The sequence below is a fragment of the Dreissena polymorpha genome, chromosome 6 (genome assembly GCF_020536995.1).
Source record: "Dreissena polymorpha isolate Duluth1 chromosome 6, UMN_Dpol_1.0, whole genome shotgun sequence".
Classification (NCBI taxonomy): domain Eukaryota; kingdom Metazoa; phylum Mollusca; class Bivalvia; order Myida; family Dreissenidae; genus Dreissena; species Dreissena polymorpha.
Window position 1 is genome coordinate 25284301 of NC_068360.1, and position 13415 is coordinate 25297715.

The following is a 13415-nucleotide window of genomic DNA, read 5'->3' on the forward strand; positions in this document are numbered from 1 at the left end:
GTAGTGAAGAGAATTTGGCGGTGAGGATATTGGTGATTTTGGTTGTGGTAGTGATGGAGGTGGTGACGGTGGTAATTATAGTGGATATGATGTTGGTGAGGTGATGGTTGTTGTTATGGTGGTGGTGATGGCGGTTGTGACGGTGTTAGTGATGGAGGTGGTGACGGTGTGGTGATAGTGGAGGTGATGGTGGAGGTGATGGTGGAGTTAGTGGTGGTTTTGGTGGTGGTGTTGGTTGACGTGGTAGTAGTTTAAGAAGCAGAATAGTAATAAAAAGAAGGTGTTGTTGTTTTTCTTGTTGCTTATGTTGTTTTTCTTGTGTATTGTAGCCCATAGTGTTGTTATAGTCTTGTTGCAGATTATGTTATCGTAGTTCATTTTGCTTGATATGTGTTGATCTTTGTACTGTTGGTGTATGCATTTTTTTGTAAATGTTGTTATTCGCGTAATTGTTCATAGTTATGCGCGGCGTTATTAAATGCTGTCAGAGTCATAGCTTTTGTTCGTAAGGTTATAGTTCGGCTAAATAGTTTGTGCTGTTAATGTGGAGTAAAACTTATATGATATGTTGATTAATGACAGTTTGTTATATCTCTATTGCATAACATATAACCATACTTTTTTTTACTTGCATTAAGTGACATCATCGTTCTCGTTTGCTCATATCGCAAACCTAAACCTGTCGTCTTACTCAGACTGTCGTATGCAGTAAGTCGAAACCGTTCAATGCAAAATTAAGATTTACTTTATTCAAAGGGCTTTGTTTTGTAGAGATTGTTTTAAAAAATATGTATGGAGTGCGCGTGATCCACGTATACACTTTTTTAAACTGGCCATTAACAAAAGAAATATTACTGTAAAATCATTTTTATCTTGTCACATGCCATTAAATCAGCCTGATTACCAGGTAACCTAATAACCCAAAATATATTAGGCTAGTTGACCACGTGACCTCGAATATCCGTCATCCGCTCTGTTTTACTGTGAAATGACGTCATTTTTGAAGAAACGACATCATTATTTCAGCGAAACTCTCCAGTTAAACTCTTTTACAGTGAAAGTAAACGGTGAAAAAAGCATAAAATAAAAAAAAAGTTACATGATAAATATAATATTAGGTTGGTAACGTGGATGAAGAATGGTTATCTGGCTCGTCGGAGGATCTTATCGGGTTCGCCGAATTCCTCCGTCTTGCCAGATTACCATTCTCCATCCAAGTCACCAACCTATTATTCTTTATATATTCGTCGGCATGAAATGTAGCGTTTTTTTAATTAATGCCCTTTTTGTGGACATGCTTATTCGTGATATCTGATTTTGTAAACACATTAAGAAATTTGTGTTGATCACTTTCCGATATGTTTGTGTTTAATTCGTGGATCGGTCAATCCAAGAAATAAAAAAAATGTATTAAAGTCCCACGAATAATACTGATTTTACAGTAACGGTAATGTGCATGTAGGAAAGTATGCTTTTCGACTTTTTGCATCAGCCTAGATGTTATATTTTATACGGATTTGGAAATATACATGTTATTATTTCTTTTTTGTTTTCTTTTTTAAATAGGTGTAAAGGTGTTGGAATTAAAAATATTTCAATAAAACAATATTTGTAGACGTGTAAGTCAATGTTATTAATGTGTTTTATGTGTTAAGCGGAAAATAGATACGTATAATATTGATAATATTTGTTGCTGTTGTTTTGTCATTAAATACTTCTTGGAACAAAAATGAAATGAAACATTAGCAATGCCTGACCTCTATCTGTAAAAACTTACGCAATGAAGTTACCAGGTCCGCGCCATTTCCATTCATGAATGCAAAGCAGATAAGTTATTATCATAACATTAGTTTGATTCACGGAACACGGCTAATTAACGGAACATTAACACATCTAAACAACAATTATGCAATGATTCATTAAATAAACAATAACTTTATTAATAAACATGCAACTAAAAGGCTTTCAGTTTGGAAATGTCACCATGAGCATCATAGAGCTACACAGCCTTGGAATTAGGATATCAGGAGGTCGAGGTGGCGTTTTGGAGTCGGTCATGTTCCTTAATGATAGCTCGGGAGGAGTTTTATCTTGAAGGAACTTACGACCAATAACATACTTTCAGCGTTTGAATATATAGAGGCATTAAATTTGGCATTTGAATATTAAGCTTTTCTGACTGAACAATCGTCAGTATTGTATAGTATGCTATTTTTAAGTTCGTGTTTGCATACGGTCATACAATAATAAAGCAAAAAAGAAACTCGAAAAATATTATCAGGAAAGAAATTCGTGTTTGCCTGCCTTTTATTTAAGCCACATGCCAATAGAAGGAAAAACAAACAATATCACATTAAAAATTAATTTTGTTCTTAAGCTCTGGTAACAGCCTTGGAACGGCCATTTCAATGCATTTATCAGTTGAAAGCGATCGTTCACACTCGAAAGCATAAACAGTAGACATTGCTCACATATTTTTACAGAACGTTTGAGGTAAACACAATGGAAAAGCACATGGCATATTTGATTAGTTGCAAACGAGAGGCTAACCGCAAGGCCCAAACATATGCCGTTGTCAAAACTCCATCGATTATAAATGCGTCTAAAAGTAATCACGCTCGAGATGCAACGACGTAATCAAATACGTGTTCGGGGTATCAATGAACAACAAAAGATAGTAGATGCAAACAGTATTAAGATACGTTTCGTTGTACAGAATACTTATATGAAATACCTCTCAGTTCACACCATGCAAAGTGTTCGTACTGTAAAATCATGTTTATTCTTTGTCATGAATTTTCGTGTTTGTTTCCAACACAACAATTTTGTGTTGGACAAGTAAAGTCTGATTTTAGTGTTGTTTTTTTAACAATTTCGGTCAACCGACGAGATCACCAGAAATGAATATACCACGAATAATAATGATTTTATAGTTTGTTTAATTATTTCACCCCACTGATATATATATTATTGTAAGAAATTACAACTCTTAATTAAAAAGCGAATACCATTAGGACCTTAAACGTAAACCGCGTGTTATTTTGGTAATGAATTTACGTAGGTTTCTATATTAATAGGGCATGATCTATTTCTCAGTATGATATATCAACGATATTTAAGTGACTATCCCAAAATGATCTACATAAGCGCACATTTTGTTTGAAATGTAGTGTGATTGCTGACTGTGCCGAATACTGTGACAGTGTCAGTCAACGGGTTCAATCAGACGCATTATGAGAAACAAACAAGCAAAAATGTTGTCTATCGAACTGAAGTTTTAACTCCAATCATTTGGTACATAAACACAATATTTATCAGATAACAAACACTAGATTTCTCAGAAAGCGCTGTGCGGTTTCCTGTTATGCCAATGTTTTATTCATGATTTTATTAGAAATGCGCGTAACGCTATAATAGAATTCACTTTAAATTATTCGTATACCTTTGTAGCCAGATACGTCTACATGATTTGTTAAACAAGTGTGCTTTATTTGAGCTGTATAATGAATCTGAAGCCGAGCATACATTGACTTTTATTTGTTACAGATTGAAATACTATTCAAATTATTAAGAAAACAAATAACTAAACATGTCTAATATATCATACATGTATTAACGATATAAAATGACACTATCCCGAACAAAGTGGTAATTCGTGATTTTCATTTAACTGCTCCCAATGTTCATGGAACAAGAAGCTCCTCAGACAGTGTATCGACCACCACGGGTGCATTGTCATCGTGAGCGAACAGTTATCATGCGCGTTTGCATTGTAAAGGGAAAAATACAAAAGTAACCAAAAGGTCCTGGTATTGTGCGCTATAAACATAACATGTATTTTTTATTACTATTTGATTTACACCATAAAGGAAAATGAAACAACAATTTTAAACAAAGGGCAAAATCAAGATCATTGCCACAGACAAAATAGCAGTCCCCTACTGGGTCAATGTTGTCGGAATAATAAGGGGATTTATACAGTCTTCATCGATTAGCACTACGTTTAGTCATCAGAGGATAAATATTTAGTTTTCAATTATTTCTGTAATAATAGCAGCCACAATTTTGAACTGAATAAAAACTCTTGAAATATGTATGTAGTTTCGTTTAAACCTATTGCCTGTATAAAGAGTTATTTATTATTTTATGTGGCCATAGCAACCTTTATTTTATCTGACAAAATAGTTGAAACTACGTGCATATTCACCATATTACACTTTATCCATGTACAGAGTTTTATTAACCTTACATAAGTACTTTTGAATAACCGCAAGATCCATATATTTTTTCCGACGCACAGACTAACGAACCGCGGGTAACATATAGTCCTCTTCGATGAACCCGGTGGGGGGTCGGGGGCAAGAAAAAAGCGAAAATGATTTGGATAACAGACGTCAAGCATCTTGTTGTATAATATATGTAATGCAACGTCATTGTTCCGGGTAATGAATACAAATCAACAATACCGTGGTGTTATTATCTAATTGTATGACATTTACAGACAGTATATAATTACATGTATTTGTTCAATACAATCTGTAACAATGTGCTCAGCAAACACAAACCTTTGTTGCCTATATAGGATTGACTTGTTAACGGTGCTAAATTGGAAAATGAAAAGGTAAACACTAGAAGGTTTATGAAACGAAATAAAATATGCATGACGTCCATGGCAATAAAACCAACACAAACATAACGGGATAATATTAATAGCTCGGGAAACATAGCGTACGCATGCATAAATGAATATAGTCGTTACAAAGGTGCGTTAAATAAATTTAAACGATTAGAAACAAAGATACGCACCACTTGAACGAACACTCTGAACCAAATGTTTAAATAATAATTGCAATTATAAACATTAGGTTAATACACATGTAATAGCTATTAACCAAGTAAAATGACAACCAATATTTTTGAGGAAGTTGTTAATTTCCGTTTTAATCTAAATATTTTCTGCTTTTTTTGTGTACATAATAAAACTCGTTCTTTATAAAATTTAATTTTATATCAGTTAAATGGCTATTACAAACGTTATAGAAGCATATATAGCATATATATAGCTGTTAATTAAACATACAGCTCTTGGTTTTGAACTTCATATCAAAACATTCAAAACAGGAAATACAAATCGTTGTATATTAACAACATTGCAAACAGGAAAAACCAACCGTTGTATATAAAAAAGATGGAACACAGGAAATACCAATCGTTGTATGCTAATGTATGCTTCAATTTGACCGTTGCACTTAAAATGTAAATTAAAATTCGGCACATGGAACTGTGGTCAAGTGTCCGCAAATGTCTATTTCCAAACATCTGTGTCCTGTTGTATATTTTCGAAAAACAAACAACATTTTGTTTTAAGACATAACGTTTTAAGACATTTCCCGTTACAACCGTATACACGCCCACATCGATACGATGTAGCAGTCGCTCGCGCGATGGATGAAATTACAGTTATTATCATAGTAACTAACAACGTAAATATTACTTGTTTGTGTTCATATATAATCAGCAACAAGTGACTGTATTCCAATGCTGTTCATTTGTGAGGAAAGACTTCTAATATGACTCGTTTATATCTCTATAAACAGGCACGTGTATGTGAATAAGTTATATTTGGCATAACAATACATTTGCTCTCTGAATCTGTATGATAGCCGTTGAGCTCATGAAAACCACAAACAAATGTATCTATTTGAGTAGGCAGTTGTCTTCTTTCTTTCCCAACAAGGCCATTATATGTGTTGTTTTCTACAGTTTTCTATCAAATAAATTCTTTGTCACCATGACCTTCCGAAAAATATATCATACGCATAATTACGCTAGTAAATTGAATAGAACTGGGGTAAATGTAGTGTCGTATTGGGAAATTGTTTGGGCATTGTAAAACTTTCCACAAAATTTTAATATTTTATAGGTAACACAAGCATTTACCATGCGTTACGCGCTGTAAATAAATCATTTACGATACACGGCGATCATATCCGATTTATGTTCAAAGTAATATAAATCCTCGACAGACGGATAGGCCAATGTAGCACAATGCAATACGATCGCCGAATGATGTAATTAGAACATTACCATACGTGTTAGTCGGAGTAGGCTGTCGGCCATTCTATCGAGTCAATGTATTATGCATGGTTTCAAAGAAATATATAGTACAACACACTCAAACAATAACACCATTCCGTGAATCCATTCAAACTAATGTATGTATGTTTTAGACCGCTGTCGCTGCTGTAACAATATTAAGAAATATGGCCAAGCAATGACAGTGCCTCGTTGCGTTTGTTTTGCTGCCGCTTGTCGTTGTCGTTGGAGGGATGTTCATGGGCCTTTAACATCATGCATGCCTTGGCTGCCTGTCTCTGAAATATTAAAATATAAATACATGTAACTATCGAAAGTCATGGCTTTGTAGTGGACAATATGGTGACCTTCTAGTAATCAGTAGGTTATTGGTTCGATCCCCACTCTGTGAGAGTTTTTGTCTATCCGAACATAGGTACTGTTCTACCCAGGAACAGACTTGAGTGTCTTGAGTGTCTTAATAAGCCTTAGGCTTTAGAAGCAATCAACGTCATTTGCATTGTATGGTAATGTCCAGACGCTGTATTTCACGTAGCTTGAAGATCTCATTTAAGTAGTTCGTCACGATTGTTTGGAAAAACAACCTGGCATTGTGAACCATAGACCACGTTGACATTTACCAATGATAATCATACGTATCATAATTATGATAATCATCATGTTGGAAGCAATGTCCGCCTTTGGAAAAAAATGTATAGTCTATATTGACTATATGCGTTCCTTATGCAGGCAGTACACAAAACAAAGTATAACAAAGTGTATGGGTCGTATATATTTATAACAACAATTTACAATAATACGTGGGACAAACGGAAACGTTTGAATTTTATATATAAAGAAGGGACAATACAACTGTGCAAAGTTCTCTTAAGTTCTTTCACGTAAACATGTCATCCGTCTATTACTGTACCAATAATAAGCACAGTCGTAAGAGTATATGACATGCGAATGTACCATTCATGTTGCTGATTTACTTTTGCTTTGTGCTAAATGTTAAATGTTGGGATCTGTCAAATGCCAGTTGTTTTTGCGACTCATTAACAACCGCAGTTCCATAATAATGTTAGCTCATAGCGAAATAATAAGTAACAAATTCCTTACTGATACAGAAATCACGTATAAAAATACTATTTTCGTTTCCGTAAATGTTGTTATTTGTCTGCAAAATATAATTTCATAGATCGTGAAGAAATTTGAAAGAAGAAAAGCTAATTAAGTCTTAATGCGATCATGTATTACTCATGACGATTATTGCAGCTAATCAAAAGCATTGCGCTTTCTGAAATAATCTGCTTGGCAAAATACCTTATCCTATCAAACTTACCCAACAATAAAGTTAGTGAAACGTTGACAATAACGCTTCAATAAAACTCGACGAACACTACATTAGAGTTATACGCCAATGTCGTTGCTATTAAACCAACAACCAGACATCAACGTGTATGTTTCTATGTAATGTGGACACCCCAACTGCATTAGTTGTTTAGGATTCGATATCATGTTTTGCAGTTTGATCGGTGTGAGTGATAGACTCCAAAAATCATAATGAAAAGGTGTGTTTTATCAGGCCTTTGCCAAGGCTGGCATGTGTTTATTGACCCATTTTGCGGATGGTCCTCTCTCGTTGCTAGCAGACCTGTTTTGCATTATTCTCTTATATCACGTCCCGTCGGTCACGGGGGACATGCACATGTCACATTAAATATTCCCGACGGTCTCGGGTGAACATGTGTCGAAGGTATTGTTATCATCAATATAGTTCCAGCCTTTACAATAATATAAAACGAGGTATCATATAAAATAGAGGTGTTAAAGGCTCTTTGTGTTTTCTCTTTAAATAATTAATGTTATGCATTGACATGAAACGTACCGGAGTTTCCAAACAAAACACCTATAATAATCAATCATTATTAACATGAATAAAGGGTATTTGCCTTTTAGCAGAAAATGTGTATAAAGATCGCCATTCTCTTAATGTAGTTCGTTCGGGAACATCAGCGGGACAAGAGGAGTAGATAACGGACTAGTGACCAAACGATCATAATGGACGTGCAGCGTGTAGGAACATGCTTTATGCTAATAAGCATTTTGTTTGTAACACATGGGGATGTAGAGTTTGTTTCTGCAAATACAAGTAAGTAAATGTTATGCATTGTTTGCTGGCACGAATTAAAAGGCAATGACGATTTTATAAATTAACATAATTTAACAAAATATACTTAGACATTATTAATATGTATTTTTAAAGTTAAATAATCTTATATGCCCTGTATTAATGGCAAATTGCAACAAATATGATTTGTTTTAATACAGTGTATTCTTCATGCATGCATTTGTCTATGTATTAACTGGCAAACGGCAAATCTTCTAAACGTATGAGAGCAGTTAATTACTATTCATTTTATTCCCCAAACAAAAGTATTTTCCAGTAAAAGCCATTGCTCATTTTTTATAAATGGACCATTTCATAAATAATATACATATGTAACTAATATAGTTACATGCTATAAATTGCCTAATTTAAAGAACTGATAATAACACTTAAATGTTTGAGACGTCCGGAAATAAAACGTGCTACGATAATGTTTAAGCCTCCACCAATGATTTTTTGGACTTAAAGGGATCCACAATTGACACCATTTTGAAAACAAAAGTGACAAATTAAAAGCTTCTTTGATTTTGTTACCATCTATTTTCATTTAACAAATTTGGAGCGTTATATAATTAGCATCTGTATGCAAAGTATTTGATAAATATTTTTTTAAGAAAAATATAAGCATGTAAATAATCGTATAAACTAAACTATAAATCTCTTTCCGTCTTCAAAATCCCCATCTGAAGAACCTCGCCACTTTTCTCTTAAAGTTTGAAAAAGCCCTGGCCAAAATCTTGATAGTTTTGTGCGTGTGGGGTTAAAAACAAAAGAAAAAAATAAACAGACAAGATGCACTTTTTTGAAATATGATATAACTTTTGAGCTTACCATTTAGTATAATTTGATTTATAATGTATGTATATAGCAAAATAAAAAGGCCTTGTTGTTTATCACGTTTTAAATTATGCCACGAGTGTACAATAACATTGGGGATTCTGACCCAATATTTAGAAAAATGTATGTAAACACAAAATCGATCATGGATACAAGTTTAAAATGGATTAGTAACATAGGGATAATGTTAACAGTTTTGACAACTAACATACGCATAATAGTACCTGAAAGAATTAGGATACGCCCTTGTTAAAAAAGAAACACGTACTTTAGTTTATTCAATTTAGTTTAGTTTAAACCTATTTATTTAAGGTCGATTGCATTGAAAACCAAAGGCTTTTTTAAGCATTCTCGAGTTCGTGTTTTGTTTTTGGTTTTACACCAATACTTGGTGTGTTTTGGTTAGATCTTAAGAACTCCCTCACAGTGGGTCTCCACGCGGGCACCATATTCAATACGCGAAGTCGACCGCATGATTACGATTTAAACATTCGCCATCCAAATTGATTATAAATAATAACGTTTATGTTTCAATGCATTATTTTAAAGTACTACCTTCAAATGCTCACACTTTAATAATTTACTGGATAATTAAATTGTCATTCATTTTTGAGCTTGCATTTTCAATGCGTTTGAACAATAGAACCACATATTACTGTACTACATAATTCTGTTTACGAAGATGCCATTATATTCCCTCAACTTTCACAATACATCTACGTCAAAGCTTGAGAATACGCCATGAAACATTTTTTGTTATTGCTATTAAACACAATAATTTTATTATAAAATAATAAGATAATTTTATTTAATGTTGCGTTCGTTTCTTAAAATTCAATGAAAACTGTCATCATATTTCACTCAAATTTTTGAAGAGCAATCGTCAGTATTTTTATCATTCCACGATGTAAAAAGTGGATCAAAAACTCACTAGTTAAGAGTTTTCACTGGTAATGATAATTAAGAGTCTGTTTGATTGCAGAGTTTGTGTTTTTGTTGAGCGTTTTCTTTTCACACTTTTGTAAACATATCTCGAAGTCGTACATACGTGCGAAAAGGCTCGGCAAGACTCGCCATTTCCTACGGCATATCATGGTCGTCTGTTATATATAATGATATAAAATAGTCACCAACCAAGTAGTCTCTATATATCATGTTTTACGACATATTGGACACTTTTGTCTGATTTCGCTTGCTCAATGTCACCAGCTAAGTCTTAATGTATCACAAATCTTCGCGGTGTATTATAAAATTTACTTGCATTCACAGAGCGTTTGATTGTTTCAGAGCACGATTCATTGTATTTGCAGTTTCGAATGTTGCACTTGGAAAGAACGCTTCTCAAACGGACACAGCTGGTGGAGGTAATCCGGCGCTTGCCGTGGATGGCGATCCGTCAACATGCTCACTATCAGCGTCAGCTTCGGCTGATTGGACATTAAATCTCGGAGATTACTACATAATAGGAGAAGGTTATACAGCTATTCCGCATAATACAGAGCTCTATATTTTTCCAAATGATATATACGCTAGTGCGTTGCATTTATTTATGAATACAAGAGTATAACACAAGGCTTTGGCAGTATTGTCACATTGTAGCAGTCCGCTACCGGTCAGGCCAAACGTCAAACTAAATAACAAATGTGCATTACATTCAAATTTCCCTTTAAATATACACTTTAAATTTTTCATAATAAAACTAATTATCCATTTTTCATATAGTAGATTCGTTTCTTTACATTCACAAGACGAGTGGCCTATGATGAGCAATATCATGCACATAACTGTCACCTTTCTATTTATGCGTATACTAAGTTCTATAATAATTCCTCGTGTACTTTTGGAGAAATGCGATTACTTCTTGTAATTGTATTAATGTCAAACAGTTAAATGGCTTTTCAAATCTGCAGAAATGAAGAATCTTGCATCATATTAAGTTTCATTATAATATTGTATGCAGTTGTTGAGCTAATAACATATTTAAAAATATGTTTCTTGTAACAGTGACCTGAAGTTATAACTCTTGAAAAAGGACATATTGTCCTTTATACGTACATCGTGTTTTGTTAAATTATCATCAGTATTCGCTCAGAGATTGCAATATCCAGATGTATGATTTGTACTTCTCTAATTATGTCAGTTTTTTGGCCAACGGACAGACAAACGGATGGATGAACATAGGAATAAATAGACATACATAAATATGGGAAACTTAAAGCTGAGTAGGGCTGCAACGGGTACCCGAAATATCCGATGATATCGGATCCAACTTCAGATTCGCGGGTATTGATCCACCCTTGAAAATTTCGGTTCCGGATATGTATTTTAATAAGTGTATGTAATCTAGCGCTGTTTTCACAAGTATTGTTTTTTATACAGACTGGTTCTGTTTAAAAGATAAATCATACGTGTAATAGTCGAAATTTATTGATGAGTGACAGTCAAATAGCAGATCATTCGAGATCCTTCGGCTTTTATTGTATAAGAGTGTCATTGGACATTCCGTTATGAGCACCGAAAGCAAAACTAATTCGAAATCATGGAGGATTGACACATTACAAATGCAATTCCTAATGGCAATAAGTTAGTTTTCAATCCTTATTGTCTTTCTGAGTTGTATTAAAAACAACGGTACTGGATCCAGAGCGGCTAGATGGTTATTCAGGTAAATTGTGCGTAATTTCGCGACCTGTCAAATTGTGTTCCTGCATCATGTAATGTCTTGAACGCATCTTTCGTCATATACTAAGTTTAAAGGGATCTTTTCACGCTTTGGTAAATTGACAAAATTGAAAAAAGTTGTTTCAGATTCGCAAATTTTCGTTTTAGTTATGATAATTGTGAGGAAACAGTAATACTGAACATTAACCATGGTCTAATATAGCCATTATATGCATCTTTTGACGATTTTAAAACCTAAAAATTATAAAGCGTTGCAACGCGAAACGATTGAATAATTTGGAGAGTTCTGTTTTTGTCGTTAAATATTGTGAAACTACGAAGATTGCTTATATAAGGTATAAAATACGTCAAGTACGTGTACTCGGCGGAATAGCTCAGTAGGCTAGAGCGTTTTTACTTCAGGACTCTGGCAGGACTCCAGGGGTCACTGGTTCGAAACCTGTTCCGGGCAATGTTCTTTTCCTTTTTTTTAAATTTTATTCTTGATTTTTTACTGGAGCTTTTACGATCCAATGTTTACATTTATCGATATAAAGCATTTAATGAATAAGTTAAAAAAATGCCAAAATCTGTGAAAAGGCCCCTTTAAATGCTATCTTGTGATGAAAGGAACCTCAGTGCCCAGTGAGAGAATCTTCACCTCGTCAGTGCTCATAGGGCTTGCCTTGACCCGGACAATGGTGATATGTTTATTTTTGTGAAAACAAACATCAAACAGTATGAACAGTGAAAAGTGTATGTTAACGAGCAAACTATTAAGTAAATAAACCTTAAGGTTTTGCTTTGACATTGCAACAATTTTAAACGAGAACTTTGTTATGTTTTTTGTTAATAAATGTTTAATGCTTTGTAGTCAAATTATACTTCTAAAACATTTATTTCTTTATTTAGACTTACAATTCTCATTTTCTCTTATCTGAGGAATCCGGATCCGAAAAACTGTAAGAAACCATATTTGGATTCGGATTCGGATCGAACACATTTTTTGGATTCGTTGCAGCCCTAAAGCTGAGTGGGATAAACAAGTATCATGATAATATATTTTGTTTGCGTTTAAGGTATTACACTTTTAAGTTTTGTTCAATGTGTGAACCCTCAATCAGTCCTTTTGATCCATGTGACATAAGGATTTGTGCATTTTCCTGATATTGCCATCCATACCTGAATTTAGTTTCATTCAAGTTTCGTCAGTAATTTTAAGATATCAAAAGAACTCTGATGGTCGGACTGACGGATAGAGAACTTTAAGGACAGATACGACGACCGGAGGGTAAAGCCTCAATTCCCTCCGGTTAAACAAACAGGAATGGGATGATAATAAGTTGAGTCTAAGGATTATTTTTGTTAAAAAAATGAAACAAAACGTCGCCGTTTTTCCATAATAACAATTATTAGTTAGTTTAAACGTTTGTTCAGTTTCAGAAACAAGAAGTGAATCACAATGGGTTTCGTCTGTTGTAAAAGCGACCTCGGAAACTGCAGGGTATTACAATTAACTGCCTTTTGTGTTAGACTTACATCTTAACTAAAATATACTTGAACTGTTGATAAGTTAAACTAGTATACCTCATTTTGTACTTTTTCAAAGACCAAACGTAATTTCACAGACTATCATTGTTCTGTGTTACCCTCGTATTCTAATCACTAT

The 13415-nt window shown here is 34.0% G+C and overlaps 1 long non-coding RNA gene across 1 annotated transcript; it reads left to right on the forward strand.

Annotated features, from left to right (window-relative positions):
* The first annotated feature begins 8101 nt into the window (after window positions 1–8101).
* LOC127833332 (uncharacterized) lies at window positions 8102–13250 on the forward strand. Its single transcript, XR_008027361.1, has 3 exons — window positions 8102–8230; window positions 10396–10557; window positions 13184–13250. It is a non-coding gene; the product is annotated as an uncharacterized LOC127833332 (long non-coding RNA).
* Window positions 13251–13415: the final 165 nt, after the last annotated feature.